This window comes from Oryctolagus cuniculus, chromosome 4 (assembly GCF_051225735.1).
Source record: "Oryctolagus cuniculus isolate XC-2025 breed Fujian yellow rabbit chromosome 4, ASM5122573v1, whole genome shotgun sequence".
NCBI lineage: Eukaryota > Metazoa > Chordata > Mammalia > Lagomorpha > Leporidae > Oryctolagus > Oryctolagus cuniculus.
Window position 1 is genome coordinate 161,007,356 of NC_142870.1, and position 22,231 is coordinate 161,029,586.

General features: G+C 41.0%; 1 protein-coding gene across 18 annotated transcripts in view; it reads left to right on the top strand.

Annotated features, from left to right (window-relative positions):
• RARB (retinoic acid receptor beta) overlaps nt 1-22,231 on the top strand; it is a 794,145-nt gene that overhangs the window by 166,744 nt on the left and 605,170 nt on the right. Inside the window, exon 3 of one of the 18 annotated variants that reach the window (XR_016233350.1) lies at nt 20,512-20,530. The exons of the other annotated variants lie outside the window; for them this stretch is intronic. The gene's annotated coding sequence lies outside the window, so the exon portion shown is untranslated. Of the gene's footprint in view, nt 1-20,511; nt 20,531-22,231 lie in introns of those variants that run through there. 18 annotated transcript variants of the gene reach the window in all.

Below are 22,231 nucleotides of genomic sequence, written 5' to 3' on the forward strand. Positions count from 1 at the left end.
TATTGAGGATTTTTGCATCTATGTTCATCAGGGATATTGGTCTGTAATTCTCTTTCAGTGCTGCATCTTTTTCCGGCTTAGGAATTAAAGTGATGCTGGCTTCATAGAAAGAATTTGGGAGGATTCCCTCTTCTTCGATTGTTCTGAATAGTTTGAGAAGAATTGGAGTTAGTTCTTCTTTAAATGTCTGGTAGAATTCAGCAGTGAATCCATCTGGTCCTGGGCTTTTCTTTGTTGGGAGGGCCTTTATTACTGTTTCAATTTCTGTCTCAGTTATGGGTCTGTTTAGGTTTTCTATGTCTTCCTGGTTCAATTTAGGTAGGTTGCATGTGTCCAGGAATCTATCCATTTCTGATAGGTTTCCCTGTTTGCTGGCATACAAGTCCTTGTAGTAATTTCTGATGATTCTTTTTATTTCTGTGGTGTCTGTTACGTTTCCTTTTTCATCTGATTTTATTGATTTGGGTCTTTTCTTTTTTTAGTTAGTTGGGCCAATGGGGTGTCAATTTTGTTTATTTTTTTCAAAAAACCAGCTCCTCGTTTGGCTGATTTTTTTTGTAATATTTTTTTTTTTTTACTCAATCCTGTTGATTTCTTCTCTGATTTTAATTCTCTTCTCCTACTAGATTTGGGTCTGGTTTGCTGTAGGTTTTCTAGATCCTTGAGGTGAATTGAAAGCTCATCTATTTGGTGCCTTTCCAATTTCTTGATGTAGGCACCTATTGATATAAACTTTCCTCTTAACACTGCTTTTGCTGCGTCCCATAAGTTTTGGTATGTTGTGCTGTTATCCTCATTTACTTCCAGAAAGTTTTTGATTTCTCTTGATTTCTTCTATGACCCATTGTTCATTCAGGAGCATGTTGTTCAATCTCCATGTGTTTGCGTATGCTCTAGGGATTCCTGAGTTGCTAATTTCCAACTTCATTCCTTTATGGTCTGAGAAGCTGCATGGTATGATTCTAATTCTTTTGAATTTGCTGAGACTTGCTTTATGGCCTAGTATGTGGTCAATCCTAGAGAAGGTTCCATGTACTGCTGAGAAGAATGTAAAATCTTTAGCTGTAGGATTGAAAGTTCTGTATATATCTGTTAGATCCATTTGGGCTATAGTGTCGTTTAAATCTACTGTATCCTTGTTGATCTTCTGTCCTATTGATCTGTCTATTTCTGAGAGTGGAGTATTGAAGTCCCCCAGTACTATTGTATTGGGGTTTAAGTCTCCCTTTAAATCCGTTAACAAATCTTTTAGATAAACTGGTGCCCTGTAGTTAGGTGCATATACATATACATTGATGATTGTTATATCTTCTTGGTGTATTGATCCCTTAATCATTATATAGTGCCCCTCTTTGTCTCTCTTAGCAGTTTTTGTGGTAAAGTTTATGTTGTCTGATATTAAGATGGCTACGCCCGCTCTTCATTTCTGTTGGCATGGTATATCTTTTTCCAGCCTTTCACTTTCAGTCTGTATGCATCTTTGTTGGAAAGATGTGTTTCTTGTAAGCAGCAAATAGATGGGTTTTGTTCCTTAACCCAATCAGCCAATCTGTGTCTTTTAACTGGACAGTTCATGCCATTCACGTTCAATGTGACTAATGATAAGTGGTAACTTTGCCCTGCCATTTGCCAAAGATAAGTTCTAATATATGCTTTGAATTCCCTGTGATCTTGACCTCCTGACTTCATTGCCTGTTCTTTCCCTCTTTCTCATCTATTGCAGACAAACAGGCTTCGTTCTTGATCCTAAAAAGCCAATGGCAATTCCCCGCTCTGATCTTGAGCACAGAACGTTTCCTTCACGCGAGTGGTCTCCAACCAGACACACGGTGTTCACTCCCTCATTGCCTTTTGGTTCCTGCTTCAGTGTTGTATCATTGGGCAAACTGTTCTAAGTACCTTATGACATCTCTTGCTGGTATACTGTCTGCCTTGCCACTGCTTTGCGTTCATAGCACTGATACTAGTTTGTCCATCTCTCTAAATTCAAGCTTTTTAAACAGTCGTCTCTTCTGTTCTCTATATTAGTACTTCTTAAGTATTCCTGGTATATTGTGGTTTGAACCATAAGAAATTGTCTTGTAATTCGTATTTTCTTGGAGATAAGTCTTTATGTGATCAAAACATAGTGGATAAAACCTTGACTTTAAGATGTCAAATAAGGAACACCATGCATTTGGTGACTGGCTATGAAACTCTAACTTCTTAATGATATTGCTGGTTTAAAATCTCTAAAATATAGGGCACTGTGGCACAGCTGGTTCAATTTGCCACTTGGGAAACCTGACTCCCATATTGAAGTACTTATACAAGTTCCTACTGTACACTAGGATCCAGGTTCTTTGTAATGTACACTCAGGGAGGTAGCAGGAAATGGCTTAAGTGCTTGGGCTCTTGCCACCCATGGGCTCCTGGCTTCATCCTGGCCCAGGCCTGTTGAGGTCCTTTAGTGAGTGAACCAGTGGATGAAACAAAGTGGAAGGTTGCATTTTCATTCTGTTTCTCTCTTCCCCCTTTCCCTCACACTCTCCCTGCCCCTCCACCTGTGAAAACAAACATTTGAAAAAATTACTAAAGGCACTCTACTACTTACCTCAGAGAAAAAAACTACAATATCTGTCTTTGTGGGGCTGCCTTTTTTCACTAAATACAAAGGTTTCCAGTTGCAACCATGTTGCTGCAAAAGACAGGATTTCTTTACCTTTTTACAGCTCGGTAGTACTCCATAGTGTATATTTCCCATAATTTCTTTATCGAGTAAGTAGTTGAATTGTGCTGCAATGAACATGGGGGTTCAAATTCTTGCCTGCCAGGGTGCATGTTAGATAAACCTGGAATTAGAAGCAGAGTTGGAACTTGACCCAGGCACCTCAAAATTGATAGAGCTGTGTGAGAAGAGTCTTTCCATCTGTGCTAAACACTTACCCCAGAACGTGGATTTTTTTTAGTCTGCTTTGACCACTTTTACTCCAGGGATGGACACTTGATGCTAGAGTCCTCAATCAGTTTTTGCTATTTGTTGAACTTACACAATTTACAGACTGACTTAAGTGGCATTTTATTCAGCAAAAGCAAATGGTGTGTGTTCTAGAACTTAAACGAAATGGGAATGTCCGTGATGAAATGCTCTTCTGTGTAATGTCGTCTAGTAATCCGTAGGTTTTGCGTAGTCCTCTTGATTTTCTGTTTTCTTTATAAGAAAGACTATGAACATTGCAAACAATCCTGTGACTTTGAACCCGGAGTTTGATTTATACAGCATCTGCCAAACCCAAGAGGTGTAACACAAACACAGTGATAATTAAGAAACTTGCAATAAAGCAAAGTGACATGGGACCTGAATCTTGTGATTGCTACAAATAAGCAGGCAAAGGAAATTGCAACATTTGCCCTTTGATCTTGCCCAGGTCAGGGGACACGGCTGAGGAGTGTCTAATTGATAAAGGATGGTATCCTGAAAGTAGAACTCTGGGCTAGCTGCCACAGCCACACTGATGTTTCTCTAACAGCAGTGCGTGGTTTTGTTAGAAAACAAAAAATAACTGGAAAGGTAATAAAACTAGGAAGTTCTTAAGAATACTGACTTGGCAAACTTGAAGCTCCCACTACACAACAAATAGTGTTAAAAAGCATATTTTCTGAGTTAGGACTGATGCTTTACCTCTGTTTTAGATTCTAACATTTTAACTCTGCAGTGCTCTGCAGTCTGGGATTCATCTTGATAGTGGAGAGAAGACTGGCTGTGGGAGTCACATAATTGAAGTTTAATTCTATGCCCTGCAAGTCACCACAGGATGACCTTGGGCGGATGAAGGAGCCTAAACAATTGATATGGTGCTGCTGAATTTCCTACGCCTAACTCAAAGGTGGTTGTTCAATGATAAAATCTATACCAGGGGTGTCAGAAGTTGATAAACAGAGGCCGGCGCCGCGGCTCACTAGGCTAATCCTCAGCCTGCGGCACCGGCCTCCCGGGTTCTAGTCCCGGTCGGGGCGCCGGATTCTGTCCCGGTTGCTCCTCTTCCAGTCCAGCTCTCTGCTGTGGCCTGGGAAGGCAGTGGAGGATGGCCCAAGTGCTTGGGCACTGCACCTGCGTGGGAGACCAGGAGGAAGCACCTGGCTCCTTGGCTTCGGATTGGTGCAGCGCTGGCCGCAGCGGCCATTTAGGGGGTGAACCAATGGAAGGAAGACTTTTCTCTCTCTCTCTCACTAACTCTGGCTGTCAAAAAAAAAGTTGATAAAAGAATAAAAAGAATTTTGGTGCCAAAATTAACTTAACCTGTGCATAGCTATTTTTAATGTACATCTTGTGAGTTTTGGAGGAGCCGGCATATGTGTGAGGTCTTAGCATTGTTCTGGGGGCATATAAGATGCTACAATATTGAGTTGTGAAACCTCTTACAGAGACTTGTATTTGTAGTTCTTGTAGCAGCAAATCTTTTCCGCAGACTCCTTAGCCCTCGGACAAAAGTAAGAAAGTTGTTTGGTCAGGCAAAGTTGTCAGAAGTGTGTTTTCAATGCATTTGCTTAGTGTTCATTTTAGGATTTGCAACAAGCTTCTTTGCGCTCAGTAATTTTGTAACTTGGCCAGAAGTCCACCCTGTGCTATCCCAGCCATTTCTTCCTCTTCTGAGTTGACTGTGCTGACTGGAATCACCATACATCCATGTTGCTGACTTTGCTGTAGAAGGTGGTGTGCCTGTCACGCTGGCTCTGAACTCCAGTTCATCTTTTTATTATCACTTAAAGATGTTTATTCAAGAGGCAGAGTTACAGATGGAAGGAGAGAGAAAAAGGTCTTCGATCCACTGCTTCACTCCCCAGGTGACTGCAATGGCGGGATCTCGGCTGATCTGGAGTCGGGAGCTTCTTCCAGATCTCCCATGTGGGTGCAGGGGCCTAAGCATTTGGGCCAGCTTCCACTGCTTGCCCAGGCCATAAGCAAGCATCTGGATTGGGAGAGGAGCAGCCAGCACACAACCAGTGCTGATATGGGATGCTGGGGTTGCTGGTGGAGACTTAGTCTGCTGTGCCACAGTGCCTGTCCCTCTAGTTCATCTTGAGAGGAGGATACTAGCTCTACTGAAATCCTGCCTCTGAGCAGCCACTTTGTTAGCTTTCCAGCCCCCTGAAAACAGGGAAGTCAATGTGTAATAGTGGGCTCATCCAAATGAGGGTCATTCTTGGTCCCTGATGTTTCAGGTCTTGCCTTGGTATACCTTGAAAGAGTGAAGATGATCATGATAAATTGTTTTAAAAAATACTTGTTTTGAAAGAGGAGGAAAGAGATTGTCCATCGCTGGTTCATTCCCCAGATGGCTACAACTTCCAGTGCTAGACCAGGGGTTGCATCTGGGTCTCTGATATGGGTGGCAGGGGCCCAACTACTTCAGCCATCATCCTCTGCTTTCCCAAGCCATTTAACAGGGATCTAGATAAGAAATGCAGCAGCTGGGACACGAACTGGTTCCTGTATGGGATGATAGCATTGCAGTCAGTGGCTTTACCCACTATGTCACAATATCAGCCCCAATCATTAATCATTATCTGTGGGGAGCAACTCGGACTAGACTAAGTTACTGGAATTAAGACTTATTCTATGCATCTGCTCTCCCACAATATGGCGCTGGGAGAGGAGGAAACAGCTTCTACACAGCTGCTTCTCACCAACTTGACAAGCTGCAGGAGCTGCTCCTGATTGGAGGAGAGCAGCGTACTCGGCGTGTGGGTAGCAGAGTTGGGATAGGTGGAAGAGGACTATAAAGGAGGAGAGAGACAACATGCACCAGGAACATCTATCTGAAGGAACACCTGTGCAGCCCCCGAGAGAGCCGGCCGGCGGTGTACCGCTCCCCCACGGAAGTGGGGAAAGTGGCAGGGGGAACCGCCCTTCCACGGAGGTGAAGGGACGGTAGCCAACCCGGGAAGAACCAGCAGCAAACCCGGGGAGGGCCGAGCAGACAAAAGAACAGCACAGGGTCCTGTGTCGTTCCTCCGCGAATGGGGGAACGACAATTATCTATTAATTAATCCAGTTTTTCTAACTTTGTCAACAAAAATGAAACAGCTCCAAGTTAAGTCCACCATTGCCAGAAGGAAGCTTCTTTGGCTCTTGAATCTTGATTTGCACATTTTACCCCCCTGACCCTTCATCTTGGTGGCTGTAGGTACGGGAGCTTCCCATTGCAGCTGGTGGTAAATATAATGTTCTTGGGACTATGACCTTTTTCCTCTGTATGCTCCCTAAATTCTTAATCACGTGCAGGTTTTTATGATGTGAAACTTTGACTTAGCAATGATGATCTAAGTAGAATGTTGTAAGTAGTATTCTCTTAATGGGTTTCAGTTTCTGAACATAAGCTATTTCTAAAAATACTCTACTGGCTTCACAGTGAAAAGCATGGAAACTCAATCCAGTCACCAAAAAAGCAGTGTTGCCCATGGAGAAGCCCTCGGTCTACAGAATAGGAAACAAGATTTAGGCTTGGCTGCAACTGGTTAGCATCCTTGAGAAAATCACTTAACTTTGGATATATTTGGCCAACTACAAAATCACGTATCTAAAACACTATGAATTTAAGACAGAACCATGAGTGTGGAAGTGAATGATAGAAGATGCATGTCTGCTGTAGCCCATGATTTTATGGCTCGCTTAACAGGACAATTTGCCATTTAAAATGAATCAAATGTTGCATTTTTCCACATTTCAGATAGCCAAGTATCTAACGACCTCCACATTCTCTTCAAAGCAACCATGACCTTCGGCCTCTGTGCTTTGACCCTCCAACCCTTGTCACTAATGGACAGTTACAATTGGCAGAACTCAAATCCTGTAGGACTAATACCAAGCCCTCACTCTGGAGGGCCATTTTAAGTTGTCAGGTTTCAGGTCTTTCCATGAGGACTAGGAATCCCCACTCAAACATTGCTCCAGTTCCTTGCTGACAACACTGTGGGGCTGTAGCTGTCATACAGTCGGAGTCTCCCCAGGATTCCCACCCAACCCCAGCACAGTTGACCCTTCCCGACTCTGGCTTGCCAACTTCAGGGATTGTGACTTGGGTATAAGCCTTGTTACAGACGGGGGGTGGGAAATGTGCTCGTTTGCCTCGTTCTGCCTGGCAGAGGTCAGAGTGCAGTGACTGCGGTGTCAGGGTTAGGGGAAGCAGTGGAAGGGAGACAAGCAGGAAGGAAGGGATAATGCAGCTGAACCCAAGTTGAACCTCTAAGCAGTTCAGCTCAGGGACAGTACTGACGTCAAAGCTGTTTCTTATTTTATAAAAGCCAGGCTGTCTCCTAAGTAGTCCCCTCATACCTTTTGCCAGTCCAAAATGCTGGGTCATGACCCTTGGGCTGATGGTCCCTCAGCCTTCGTGCAAGGAGAGGTTTGCTTAGTGTAGCTTGCCCCTTACTTTGTTTTGTGACATGGCGGGAGCGGGGGTGGTGGTCCCAGTGTTTGCTTTAGAGAGGCTAAAAACAGATGAGCTGAGGAAAGTCACAAGGAATATGTTTGACTTTTACCTTATTCCATTAGATTCCATGTCCTAAATAACAGCCTCTCATACAACACTTGCAGGCCTTTCCCAGATGTAAATAAAAATACCTCTGCACTGTTAGAACTAGCATAAATGATGAGAATTTCAAAAATGAAGCCATACTTAAAATTGCTGTGACAGTTAACTTTATAATCATAATACATGCCCAAGATTAAAACCATTTCGTATAATTGTAATATACAATAAACTGACATGTGTGAAAAGTGTTAGAATTTAGTTTCTGTATAGGGTTGAAAAGGATGATCTTCCACTTTGAATACTTTTGTGATGGTATTTTCATCAATGTAGAGCTATGTCTTTCATTACCCCGAATCCTTTGTTCAGAGAGATGTTCATGTTGAACTTACAATGGAGACATTTCTACCTGGGTGCACCAACGTGGACACTTTCACTTGGGTTACTTGATGTCACTCTCACAGCATTGCTCCTCCAGAAGGGCAGAACGATACTGAGGGGTTCTATGATTGGCCCAGAGTTAGAACTCTGCTACAGCTACCTCCTGTGACACCTTCCATGAACCCTCCCTGATCCTTCTGTGTTCCAAGTTTTAATCACTCCATCTATGAAATTGAGTACGCTTGTAGCATACCTTGTTACTCTGCACTTGCACCCTGTAGCGTTATTTCCAGTTATCTTTGTCTAAAGCCCTTCTCTCAATGTGACCATCAAGAACAACACTTTGTTATCTCCTCCTTTTCCTTCTGAATGTCCAGCATGCATCTCGCCTGTCCATGTTCCTTAAATTCAATCATGTTCACCTGTATCCAATCCGTTACTATTGGTTGATTTCTTCATTGAACAAGTATCTGTTGAATGCCAATAATGTACTGGTGCGAGGGTTATAGAAGTGAATAAAGCACACAAAAATTCTTGCCTTCATAGAACTTACTTTCTAATGAAGGTAAAATTTCTCTGAAGAAAAATAATTGAACAAAACCTGAAGGAGCTGAGGCGAGGGTATATACATGGCATTAATGATTTTTTGAAGATTAGGGAGCTTTTTTTCAGGGCCACATCAAAGGTTGGGATTTCTGTACTCAGTTGTAGCTACATTATTAGATGAGAAGTGAGCTGAAAAATTTCCATGTTCTGCCTATGTTCTCCATTTAGTAGCTGAGGAGACTCGAGTTCAGTGAGGTCAGGTTCATATAATGTTGTTACCCTTAGATTAACCAAAAACTCTCAACAGCCTACTGAAATCTAACTGAACCTTAAGATCCAGGTCATTCATCCACCTATCACTTAGAAAGTTCTTAAGTAATGCTGACTCTTACTGCTTCAGGAATGGAAGCAATCTCAAATCTGCAGGTGGAAAACCAGCCCTATTCCCGAGAATCCAGTGTCTTTAAATCAAAGTAGGAATCCAAATTAAGAGCTTAATTAATGGGGTATGGAGTTCCACAGGAATCTGAATCTTGACCCACTCAGTAGAGAAAAGAGGCACCATTTCATTGGAGGAGACAGGGTCCTTGATAATTACATCATGTCCATTACTTGTAATGTTAACTGGACAGGGCTGACATCACCCAAGCTGGAATGGAAATCCCAGGGTGAGAAACGGGGACAAACACTTCAAATCTGTACACATTTCATGTCAGTGGGGAAATAACATGGACTAAGCTAACATCTCCATGTTTCTCTGCTTCTGGATCACACGGACTAAACACTGAACAGGAAACCAAAGATACTTCAAACGTGTCTTGACACAGGTTAAATATTCCAAGCTGATATTGACATCCTAAAATATGAATAATGTAGGCAATCTTTGATTTTTACAGCTATTTGTTTCTTGTTAAAAAGAAAGCATTCGCAAATCTGATGAGCTGAATCACCTGGGAAGTCTTTCAAAATCTACTTAGTCCCACACCCAGATGTTTTAATTCAGAAGGTTGTGAGTAGGGCAACAGAATGCCTACTTCAAACAAGCTCCACATGAATTCAGATAATCGGCAAGGTAGACATTTCAACATTCCATAGGACTATGAGATGCTTCAAGTGCTAGAAACTTGAATGAAGTACTGATTTCAATTTAACTGTCTTAACACACACACTAAAGACCTGAAAAGAAAAATATCCTGTGTCTTGTCTTCTGCAGGTTTGTGTATTGCGACTTTTTAATGAGTGAGCTTCTAAATGTTTGGGATGATTTACATTTCTTTTCCTCTAGGTAGCAAGAGATGAGACATTTTATCTTTTTATATGAGAAGAGTGATCTACCCAAATGCAATGATGATTATACAAACTCTGTACTCATGAAACAGAATGTATTGATGACTGTTTGGCTTCTTTATATAAAAAACGGCCCATCTGAAAAATGATCTTAATTTCAAGGTTATTTCCACGGATCAAATAAGATTGAACGTGAGGTACTTGGTGTAGTTTCTGACGACATGGTTAGGACTGCTAGTAATGGTAGCTGCTGCTATTGATTGAAGCGTAGCCTCGATGGCTTTCTCAGTTGGAAACTGCATAGGCTAGCAAACAAAAATGCTACGATGACCTAAGGTATTTGAAAAAGTTCAGATCTTTTTTAAAGCAGTTTTTTTAAAAAATATTTATTGGAAAAGCAGAGTTATAGAGAAGAAAAGGCAGAGACAGAAAGTCTTCCTACTGCTGGTTTGCTCCCAAATGGCCACAATGGCCAGGACTGCCAGACCAAAGCCAGGAGCTACATCTGGGTCTCCCACGCAGGTGCAGGGCACCAAGCATTTGAGCCTTCTTCTGATTTCCCAGGTGCATTAATAGGGAGCTGGATCGGAGGAACCAAGGCTCAAACCAGCACATATATATGGGATGCAGCGTTACAGAGGGCAGCTTATCTTGTCATGCCACAGTACTGGCCTCAATCACATAAATCTTAGTAAACAAACTCAGTCTCAATGAATTCATGCTAAACCATTGTTCTCATCTATTCTACTTTGCTGATTATTCTTGACAATCTCTTGAGTTTGTGATTTATCGTTTGTTTATCACCGTCTTGCCATGAGCAGCCTCCTGCCTGGTAGTCTGTCCTGGGCCTTGACCTCTGACTTGGCTCTTTAATCAAAATGTACCCTCATCTTCTTGACAGTGCCAGAGTCCACCATTGTAGGTAAGCAAACACTCATCTAGTTCTACACCAGGATTTTCAAGACAATTTGCCCTATAGCCCACAGATAGCCTTGCAAAGTGGCTAACGGAGTAGATAAAGACAGAATGCTGGTCAAACAACTTTCTCTCCCTCCAGGCATCAGGGTTCAGGTTGGAGGGACGGGACTAGCTCCTGTCTATATTAATAGATTTGACTGTGTCACTCAGAATTGTTTTTGATAACAAGTGACAGGAATAAAATAAAACTGGCATCCGCATTAAAAAGCCGTGTGTTGACTCAGAATTCTGAAAATTCAGAATAGTATGAGCTTCAGGCATGGTTGAGTTCAGATGCTTAAATAACATGTTTTATCAGAAATTGGTCTGGCTTTCTCCCTTTAACCCTTCTGAATTGACTCCATTCTGACACATTTTCTACTCTGGCATAAGATGGTCACTAGCATCTGTAGACATACTCTAGCCCCTCATCAACTCCAGTGGAAGCAGAACACTTTACTCCTAGTTACGGAGCTTAGGCCAGGTTGTGGAATTTGTATTTTCCCAAAGATGGCTTTCAATTCTATGTGACCTTGTGCATTGTAACTTCAAGAGCTAGTCCTTCCTCTTTGCCCTTGAAATGGGACATTGGACTTGCGACTGGCTTTGGTAAGTAGAATACTCAGTTTATGCTGTGCCATTTCTTGGGCCATGTCTCAAGAACCATGGGAGTTTCTGCTTCCCTTTTTAGATTACCTTAAACCTCATAAGGAAATTCGAGCTAATCCTGTGAAAAAGAGAAGCCACCTGTACAGAGGCCCCGAGGGTGGAAAACAATGTGAAAATAAGTTTGAAGGCAGAGAGTTGGATTTGCCCAGCTGACAGCCAGCAGCAAGGTCCATTCCTGTGTTCCAGCTTTCTGTTGAATCCCAGTGCTGGTGTGCAGCTGAATGCATAAATCTAGGTGGTACTACACCCCTGGGCCCTGCCTAAATTCCTGATGAGCAGATCTGTGTGCAGTTAAGTGGTGGTTATTTCGAATCACTACATGATGGGATAATATACAGTGAAAGTACTGGAACAATCCTGAAACCGCCCATGACTGTAGGTGGAGGGTAAGATCAAGCCTGCTGAAAACAAAAGGACCTTGGAATCCCATAGGAAGCAGGAGTGTATCACAGGAAAAATTATGCAGATCCCTCGGAAATTTACCTCCCCTCCTGGTTTGGTTCTCTTTCCACCTTCATCTGTACTTGTTTCTTTTGTTTTTATGGAGCCTTCTAAGAATAAAAGGATCCTTACTTTTTGTATTTGCATGTGATACAGACAAGAGTGTTGCTGAACTGCCAACAGATTTAAAGTGCATAGAATCATGACTTCTCCACATTTTGTGTTTTCCTGAGAAGTCTGGCTTTCTATGTGTGTGAAAAGATGGCTTACACAGTACATAGAAAAATGGAAGTATTATAGCAAAAATTAAATATGACAACGTGATTTCACCTCATAAATATCCATGAATACTGGCAATCATAACTTACATGCAAAGAGAAAGCAAAGAGGAAGTTATAGCTGCTTTATAGGATGGAATCCATAGACACTCAGTTTTTTTTTTAGTTCATTGTAAGTTTTGTATTGCAGTACATTTCAGAGTCAAGAAATATTTTGTATTTTCCATTAACAGTTTTTGTGAAGAGAATATTGTCTTTGTAAGTTGTTAATGCAATTGTGAAATCGGCTGAATCTTTGTCTTCAAACTAGGGCTGGTAGACACCTCTCAGTTGCATGAAAGAACTTTTTTTGAACCAGGTATACTGGGAAACTCTTGAGCAGGATCTCTAATTGCAAACCTTTGTGAAGAATTCAATGTAGTAACAGATAGACAGAGTCAACAATGATCCCGGTTCCTCTAGCCTTCCTCTTAAAGGGGTCGAAAATTCCTAAGAGTCACAGCTTCATCTCTGCTATTTTTGACTCCAAGCAGCGAGGCTGTCTTGGGTTTCTGGTCACAGAGGAAGCAGATTCAGCACTTTGCGACTGCATGCACGTGAACATGAACTGCAAGGCATTTCAAGGAGTTGGCCAGCACTTAGAATGAGACAAAGAGCTGATTGTGAAGATTGACAAACCCAATGTGCTTTGAGTTTCCATAAGTAAATCAAACCTGTGCTAGTGACTCTTCTACCACATGTCGACTAACTCCAAAGAATTTTTTTCTGACTTTGACTGTATACAGGGCATTTGACAAAAAACCTGGGAAATATTTCTTCCATGATGTTTTCCCAAGGTCTTCAAAACTGTCATAGAAAAATAGGGGCATGGTATTAAGTGGAGGTGGGTTTAGAGCTGCGAAGGGAAAACTCGGTGCAGGCTAAATAAGAGCTACCTGACTATAGGTTGTAACAATTTTTGGAAGTGCTAGTATTATCAAGCCATATTTAGAATACACTCCACTTCCAACTTTGAATGTAAGATAATAAATGAATCTAAGATTCTTCAATATTTTTATTACAGTAAGTGTTTGTTGCATTGATTAATGTCCAAGGAAAACTGTTGGATTATTAGGGATAAAATTGGTGTTTCCCACCTCTAGTACTGTTGACATCCTGGGTTGTGTAATTCTTTCTTAAAAGATTGATGTATTTATTTACTTGAAAGGCATAGTTATAGAGACAGATCTTCCCAAATGGCTGCAATGGTTGGGACTGGTCCAGGTCAATGCCAGGATCCTGAAACTCTTTCCTGGTCTCCCATGGGGATGCCAGAGCCCCCAGTACTTGAGTCATCTTCCTGCCAGGATACAGGCAGCAGTTGAACCTGCATCACAATGATAGCCTCCCTTTAGTTCTTAGTGAGAGGCTGCCTTAGGGGTTTTAGGATGCTTGAGGGTCTTTATGCTCTACCTGTTGCATGTCAGTAACACACACTCCCACAACTGAGATATCCAGCAGCCTTCGGAGATAGACCTATTTCTGCCGGTGATGGGTTGGAGCAGGAAATCACACAGTAAGAACCACTGGTTTTGGATAGTCAGATACCACACCTGGGGTTTGCCATCACTATGTCATAAATTAATGTCTAATAGGAACATCAATAAAAACCAGTTTTCCTACAAGCTCAGGAGAAAGTTGAATAGAAACTATCACCTGGGGGCCAGCGCTGTGGTGGAGAAGATAAAGCCACCGCCTGCAGTGTTGCTATCCCATCTGGGTACCATTTTGAATCCTGGCTGCTCCACTTTCAATCAGGATCTCTTCTGTGGCCTGGAAAAGCAGTGGAAGATGGTCCAACTCCTTGGGCTCCTAAATCCATGTGGGAGACCTGGAGGAAACGCCTGGCTTTGGATCAGCTCAGCTCTGGCCATTGCAGCCATTTGGGAAGTGAAGCAACAAATGGAAGACCTGCCTCTGCCTCTGTATAACTCTGCTTTTCAAATAAAATAAGAATCTTTTTTTAAAAAATCATCTGACTAAAAACTGAGATGTGCTAGAAACCAAACTTTATTTTTGGGGTATATTACTTAATCTTTCTGTTTTTCTAAATATATTTCAAAATTCATTGAAAGATACAGTGACAGGGAGGGAAGTGGGGATGGATGGAGAAAGGGAGAGATCTTTGATTTGCTGGTTCACTTAAAAAAAAATGGCCATAACAGCCAGAGCTGGGCCCAATCAAAGCCAGAATCCTGGAACTCCATCTGATATCCATGTGCATAGTAGGGATTCATGTACTTGAACCATCATCTACTTGCCAGGTACATTAGCAGGAAGCCAGGTTGGCAACAGAAGTTAGGAATCCAACTGGCCCTAAAATATGGGATGCAGGCATCCTAAGCAGGGATTTAGTCTGCTTTGCCACAATGCCTGCACCTTATTTTTAATTGGGAATTAACTGTATTTAACTATTGGATATAATATTCAAATGCATATATGTAATGTGTAATGATCATATGGTAACTGACACATTGGCACCCAAAATGTATGCCTGATTTTGTGTTGGGCACATTTAAAATCCTCTCTACTAAGTATTTGGAGATATGATTGTTACTATCCATAGCACAGTCAGTAGGATAACTGGTTGGTGATTCTATTTTGTGGTGGAAAGTTTTGAAATGATGCATAATTGTTTCATAAGGTGATTTTCCATGAACTTTGTGAACATTGAGTCATCCTGCTTGTCAAACTGCTTCCTTGAATGTGTTGACCTTCCTCTACTCCCTCTTCATCCCCTTTCCAGCCTCTAGTAACTAGTATTTCACTCTATGACATCAACTCTTGGAGCTTCCACATGTGATAACACAGAATATATGCCTTCCTGGATGTGTTTTACTTAGCTTTACATAGTGTCATCAAGGTGCATAGATGGTCCTACAGTTGACTTGACTTGATTCTCTCTTCTATCTGCTATGTAAAATTTTCTTTTTCTATTCATCTATCAATGGACAGACAGGTTGATTCAGTATTTGGCTACAGTGAGCAGTGCTATGATGAACATGAGATCAGATACATCTTTAGCATACTGATTCTCTTTATTTAGGATAGTATTCAGTGGTCTAACTGCTGGATCACACAGTAATTCTACTTCTAGTGCTTTGAGAAATCTCCCTACTGGCTTGGGTGTGCTGACATTCCCACCAACTTGTGTTACTCTTTCTCCACATGCTTGTCATCTTTTTGTTTGCTTGTCTTTTTTTATAATAGTTATTCTGATAGCTCTTTGTGGTTTTGATGTACATTTCCTTCATAAATAGTGATATTGAGCATTTTTCATATGCTTTTTGGCCATTTCTATAAATTTTTGTAAGAAACATCTACTTGAATCCCTTGCCCATTTCTTACATTGAATAACTTGATTTTGTTTTTGTTAGGTTTTGAGTTTAAGTTACTTATATATTCTGGACATTAACTTTGTCAAATGTATATCTAGAAAATCTTTTCTCCCATTCTATAAGTTGTCTCCTTACTCTGTTAATGGTGTTCATTGTGCAGAAGATTTTTACTTTTCTGGAAACAGATTTGTCAATTTTTGCTTCTATCTGCTTTGGCGCTCATATCCCAAAAGTTGTGGCCAAGACCAATGTCATGAAGCATTTTGCTTGTACTTCCATGAAGAAGTTTCATGCTTTTGGGTCTTATGTTTAAGTCTTTGATTCATTTGACTTGGTTTTTATACATGAAATATTTTTCCATCCCTTCACTGTGGTTCTTGGTGTCCCTTTCATTGAAATGAGTTTCTAATAGGTAGTTCCTTGTCATAGGACCTTAATGTTTTCATCCATTCAGACAGTGTGTGTCTTTTAATTGGGGAATTTAATTGATTTACTTTTAAGGTAACTGATACATAACAACTTATTCCTATCATTTTGTTCATTTTCTGGTTTTGTATACTCTATCTTTTCCTCTTTGGTTAATCTTGACAATTAGGTTGTTTTCTGTGGTAATCAGCTTCTCTTGTACATCTCCTCTACCAGTAAGTTACATAAGTTTTTTGTTTTCATGATAGTAATTGTCATTTTGTGTCTATATGTAAGACTACTCAAGTATTTATTGGCAGTCTCTAGTGGTGCTATTTCTGTATGGAGAGGCTTTATTTTTTTTTCATTCATTTCTGAAGGATAGCTTTGCTGGGTATGATATTCTTGACTGGCAATGTTTTCCTTCCAGCACTCTGAATTCATCACTGCATTGTCTCAGACCTGCAAAGTGTCTGCCAAGAAATCTAATTGGAATTCCTTATACTTTATTTTTCCTCTTGCTGCTTTTAAAATTACCTCTCTGTACTGGTAAGCTTGATTGCAAAATGCCTTTTAGAGGACATCGTTGGGTTGAGAAGTTCTTAGATTCACAAATTTGGTTGTTCACCTATCTTCCAGAGAATGGATACCTTCAGGTATTATTTGATTAAATATGCCTTCTTGCCTTCTGTGCTTTTCTGTCTTGTTCTCTTGAACTTCTTTAATGCAAACATAGGCTCACTTAAAATGGTGTCCCATAGGTCTCATTTTCTATCTTGAGTCTTTTTCATTCTTTTGTCACCCCCTAACTGGGCTAATTCAGAAGTCCAGTCTTCAACTTTAGCAATGCTTTTTTTTTTTACCTTTGTAATGCATGATATTTCTGAATTACATTTTTCATTCATTGAACTCTTTGGCTACAAGATTCAACGTTTGTTTTTTCTTATTTCTATTGAATTTTTCATTCACATGATAAATTGTTATATTTCATTTTACTGAGCATTCTTACAATTCTCACTTTGAATTCATTCTTAGGCATTTTTCACACTTTGGGTTCTGTTAATAGATAATAATGGTGTTAATAGATAATTACTGTGTTCTACTGGTATTATCTTATTTCCTTTTTCCTTCTTGTGTTCCTGTAGTGATAATTAGTATATCTAGTACATAATTTTCCTTCTAGAATTTTATGCATTTTGTTTTGGTAGACGTTGATTTTTTTTTTTTTTTTTTTGTAAATGAGTGCTAGGTTGTTAATCAGGTGTAGTGTATTTTGATTTTTGGTAACTGTAGTAGAGTGACTTAAGGCTGGTTACCTCAACTATGTTTGTCATCAACTGTGTGTATGATGGTACAAGTGGACCAGGCTGCAGGTGTTTCTGACTTGCGTGCCAAAGCACAGTTTTCTTGGAGACAGAACCACCACCTGGCTGAATTCTGGGTTTACCAGAAGGGTTGAAGATACTATCTAGATACAGGTTACAATGAATATGAGTGCTGCAGCCTGTCCCGTCCTGCGGGATGTCAACTAGGGCCGAGCACCTAGAAGGAGAGATGAAGGGACAGGAGACACAAAGATGGCAGGAAGACAAGGGTCCTGATCAAGCTGCAATTTTTATTTGACAACCACACTCTTTCATATCATAAAGGCAGGGTGTCGGGTGGGGGAAGGAGGGGCGTTTAGGAGGGCAGGACATCGGGTGTGGGAAGGGGGGAACTTATCTTGTAGCTGCAATGCTTGTGCAAGTAGGGGAAAGGTTACAAGGTCTTAAGGCACAAGGTCACACAAGGTTGCATTATCAGTACTCTCCGGTCTGGGCTGACTAGTCCTGCCTTAGTAGTTTTCCACTAAGAGGCCACATGCTGTGGTCCCTGACAGCAGCCAAGATGGTGGTAGCCTTGGTGGTAGATCTGCCATTTTGAAGTCAAGATCAGTTTCAGAGGGCTTGGGTACTGCTATGCGGCTAGCTGTGCAGCAGGGTTACCCAGATGGTTAGATCACTATCTGGAGGGCTACCAGGTCAGGCACAGGTGCACATAAGCATCCTAGGCTTCCAGCTATGTCTGTTTGCCCTCTTTGCAGGACAACCTGTTCAGTACAGGGTGGAATGCCGCATAGGTTTAGAAGCCAGTGTCTTGGTTTCTCTGTCCTGTTTAGTCTCTTAGCGTTCAGGATCATGGTGCTGCAGCCATGTTGTAAGTGTGGTGGAATCACAGTGGAGTCCCAAGAGTAGAGATTAACAGTTCCTACTAGCCCCTGCAGCAGGACTCAATCCAGCAGTGAAGGCATTTTCTTTCAACATAGTGCTAACTCTGGCAGATTAGTGCACAGGCGTAGTGTATGTACAACATCAGCTCCTACTTCATGACAGTATAGCTGCATGATGTCTGGACACTCTGCAGTCTTCTAGGAGCTTGTGAGGACTGAGAATGTCCTGTGCATACATCTGCAGCAATGGGAACCATTGGAAGTCTCAAACTTGGCTTTTCCTAATGAGTAGTCAAGGTAGGCTTTGAGCCAGTTTGGGCTGGGGATGCAGTATGAAGCAGTGAGGTTACCTTGCTCCCTGCTCCACAGAGCTCTCTTGGGTCTTCAGGTTCCACAGGGATCTCATCTTCCTGTTCCTCCATAGCTTCTTACTAGTCAAACAATAGTTGTTTGTTCAGTTGCCTCTTTTTGAGGGGAGGATGAATGACAGGCAACATTGTTAAACTGTTGATGGTGACAGCTCCTCCAACCTCAGGCCACTAGAGTGGCAGGAACTTAATCATAGCCAATTGAGTCTTTTTTTTTCCAGAGTACACCAAGCCACAGGTACAGAGTACTGAGGAAACAGGGTAGGGTTGTGTGTTAGAATCCCTGTTCTGTGTTACCCTCTTTTTGATGACTCTTATAAGTCAAATATTGGTAATAGCTAATCATGTTTTATTTCCCCTGTCTAGTTGTATTCTCCAACGTCTCTGGATTCTTAGTGTCTACTTGAAAAGATCACCTCAGGTGTTATAGGGATTCTGCAAAGCTTTCCTTGGAACACTCAGCATGCATGCATTTTGTGTGATGGAAATGTCAGTAAAGCCATCCCCATGTCCAAGGAGGGATTACACTTTTTTTTTTTTTTTGATGTGCACTGACAAGGTCATGTTGCAGAGGAGCACATGGGATAGGAGATGCTGTCATTTGAGATGCTATTTCCAACATTGTTAGTGGAAAGCAGTTTGCCACTCATGTGTATGGATACTGGCACTGTTGTTCACAGGTTGCCTGTTTTTTTTTTTTTTTTTTTCCTCTTTAGAGATTTGGGAGTTTAAAGCTCTTAAAATAAGAATTGAACTCAATTATGACTAACTTCTCTACTGGCTATAAATAAAATGTTCTCTGTATTTCCACATAGACTCCACATAACCCAGGCTATGTCTCCCTAAAGTTTAAATAAGTCATTCATCATGTATTAAAAAAAAATCAAAGACAAGAAAAATTCTGCCATTTTGAAGAATCTGCCGTCAAACTTCAAACATGAGATTGAAAAGCATTTTAAAGGTCAGGGCTTCCCTGGAACATTGACTTATAAGGAATATTTTATATCATGTTCTAAGATGGTAGTCCACCTAGTAACTGTCTCAAATTCACCTACTTGATCAGATAGTGCAGTATTTAAAGATGAACATAGGACAAAAGATAGAAACAGGAAAAACTCATAAATACTGTGTCAACTAATTATTTTAGGCAGAAAAAGAAGCACTGCTAAGTTTTTCTGAATTGGAGTTAGTGGTTAGAGTGAGATCTTCCATCTGCTGGTTTACTAACCAAATAGCTGCAGTGACCAGGGCTGGCCAGGAGCTTCATCTGGGACTCCCACGTGGGTTCCAGAGCCCAATTACTTGAGCCATCTTTTGCTTTCCGCGACACAGTAGCAGGGAGCTGGATTTCAAGTGGGGCAGCCGGGACTTGAACCGGTGCCCATAAGGGATGCCAACATTGCAGGTTGCAGTTTTATCCACTATGCCACTGTGCCAGCCCATAATTGCTGCTATTCTAAGTGGAAAATCAAAATAGTCTCAGTCCTTAATACTGTATTCTGGATGTCTATGCTGCCACCAACTTCACATTGAAGCCTAACCCCCAAGATGATGGAACTCAGAGGTAGGCCCTTGGGAGGGCTGTGCCTTCATGAAGGGAGTTAGCGCTCTTATCCCAGAGGCTTGTGGAGGACTATTGGCCCTTTGCGGTATGTGAGTATGCATCGTGATGGTGCCTTCAGGGAGAGCAGGCCCTCACCAGACCACCACGACTGCCCACACTTTGATCTTGGACTTTCTGAACTCCCAGACTGTGAAAAATAGATTGTTCCTATTTTGTTTCAGCAGCCCAAATGGGTTAAGACACTTAACGTGAAGATAAGTTGCAAATTTAAATGGCTATTTTAAGTGTTTGGAGAGATGGCATAATTCCCATAAACAGACATGTTGCAATAGAGCAAGTATATTTTTGCACTAAGAGTCACAAATCGCATTTCTCAAAGCAAATTTCTTTCAACTGTAACCATGATAAGTAGTTGAGTGCATTGTTACAAAGCATGTTGATAACCAGATAGGGTAATAATTCTAACCTCTCTGTCCTCTCACAAACTAGAATTCCAGTTGTTCATCTAATTCTTGTAGGTTGGGATCAAATAATGCAATGAATGGAAAAAAGACATGCAAGTTAAATTGTTCTTAAAGTTGTGAAGAACTTTAGCATCTTGAAAATAAGCTTCAGAATCTGAATACTTGGAGGAAATTTCTTTTATTGAAGCTGTTCCTCTCTTTGAAGTATGTTATGGATAATCTGTTATGAAGACGTTGACTCCTATGAGGGCTCTTGTAGAGGTTTATAGAAAATGTATGTCATGGAAAAGCATGTATAGATTTCAACTTCTCATACCAAAAATAAACGTTGATTTGTATGTTACTCACAAACTTTTTGAAGCTCCCTTCTGCACCTTGAAACTTAGGACATGTGATCAAATCAGATTCATTTAAAATGTTAAGGTAATGACATTCCACATAATTTAAAAGGCAGTTGTGTATGAATAAAAGAGGGAGGAGATGTACAATTTGGGACATGCTCAACTGGACTTGCCCCAAAGGGTGGAGTTAGAATCGTGCCAGGGGATCCCAATACAATCCCATCAAGGTGGCATGTACCAATGCCATCTCACTAGTACAAGTGATCAATTTCAGTTCACAATTGATCACACTGATAGGTCTAAGAGTCAAAGGGATCACACAAACAAGACTACTGTCTGCTAATACTAACTGATAGAATCAAAAAGGGAAAGAACGATCCATCATGGGAAGTGGGATACACAGCAGATGCATAGAATGGCAGATGTCCTAAATAGCACTCTGGCCTCAGAATCAGCCCTTAAGGCATTCAGATCTGGCTGAAGAGCCCATGAGAGTATTTTAGGCATGGAAAGCCAAGACACTCTGGGAAAAAAAAAAAAGACCTAAATGAAAGATCTCCACGAGTGAGATCCCAGTGGAAAGAATGGGCCATCAAAGAAGGAGGTACCTTTCTCTGAAGGGAGGAGAGAACTTCCACTTTGACCATGGCCTTGTCTAAATAAAATCAGAGTTGGTGAACTCAAAAGGCTTCTATAGCCTTGGCAACTCATGACAAGAGCCTAATGTGAATACTGATGCCATAAATAAGAGTGTCAAATTGTTAAGTCAACAACAGGAGTCACTGTGTACTTCCTTCTTATGTGGGATCTGTCCTTAATGTGTTGTCCAATGTGAAGTAATGCTACAACTAGTACTGAAACAGTATGTTACACTTTGTGTTTCTGTGTGGGTGCAAACTGATAATCTTAATACATTAAATCGATCTTCTGTATATAAAGATAATTGAAAATGAATCTTGATGTGAATGGAATGGGAGAGGGAGCGGGAGATGGGAGGGGTGTGAGTGGGAGGGAAATTATGGGGAGGGAAGCCATTGTAATCTATTAACTGTACTTTGGAAGTTTTTATTTAATAAAAAAGGAAAAAAAAGGCAGTTGTGTATCAAGTGAGAACATCTGAAAAACCCTACTTAAAATCTGACTCGGGAAGCCTGGAGCTATTCTGCCCATGCTTATTGACTGGGATGTGAAATTATGTGATAACTTTGAGCGCTTGAGTTCTGTTACATTGTCTATTTGTTAGACTATTCATTTTGTTCATTTGTCCCCTTACTATCCTATCTTAGGAGTTCATGCTACAAATCCATCTAAAACTTAGACTCCAAAGGAACTATGTTCACATTGATGACTCCTAATTGTACTGCCTGTTGAAACCACAAATAGAAGCAAAAACAGAACTTGTTCACATATCAAGCTAATTTTAAAGTTAAATG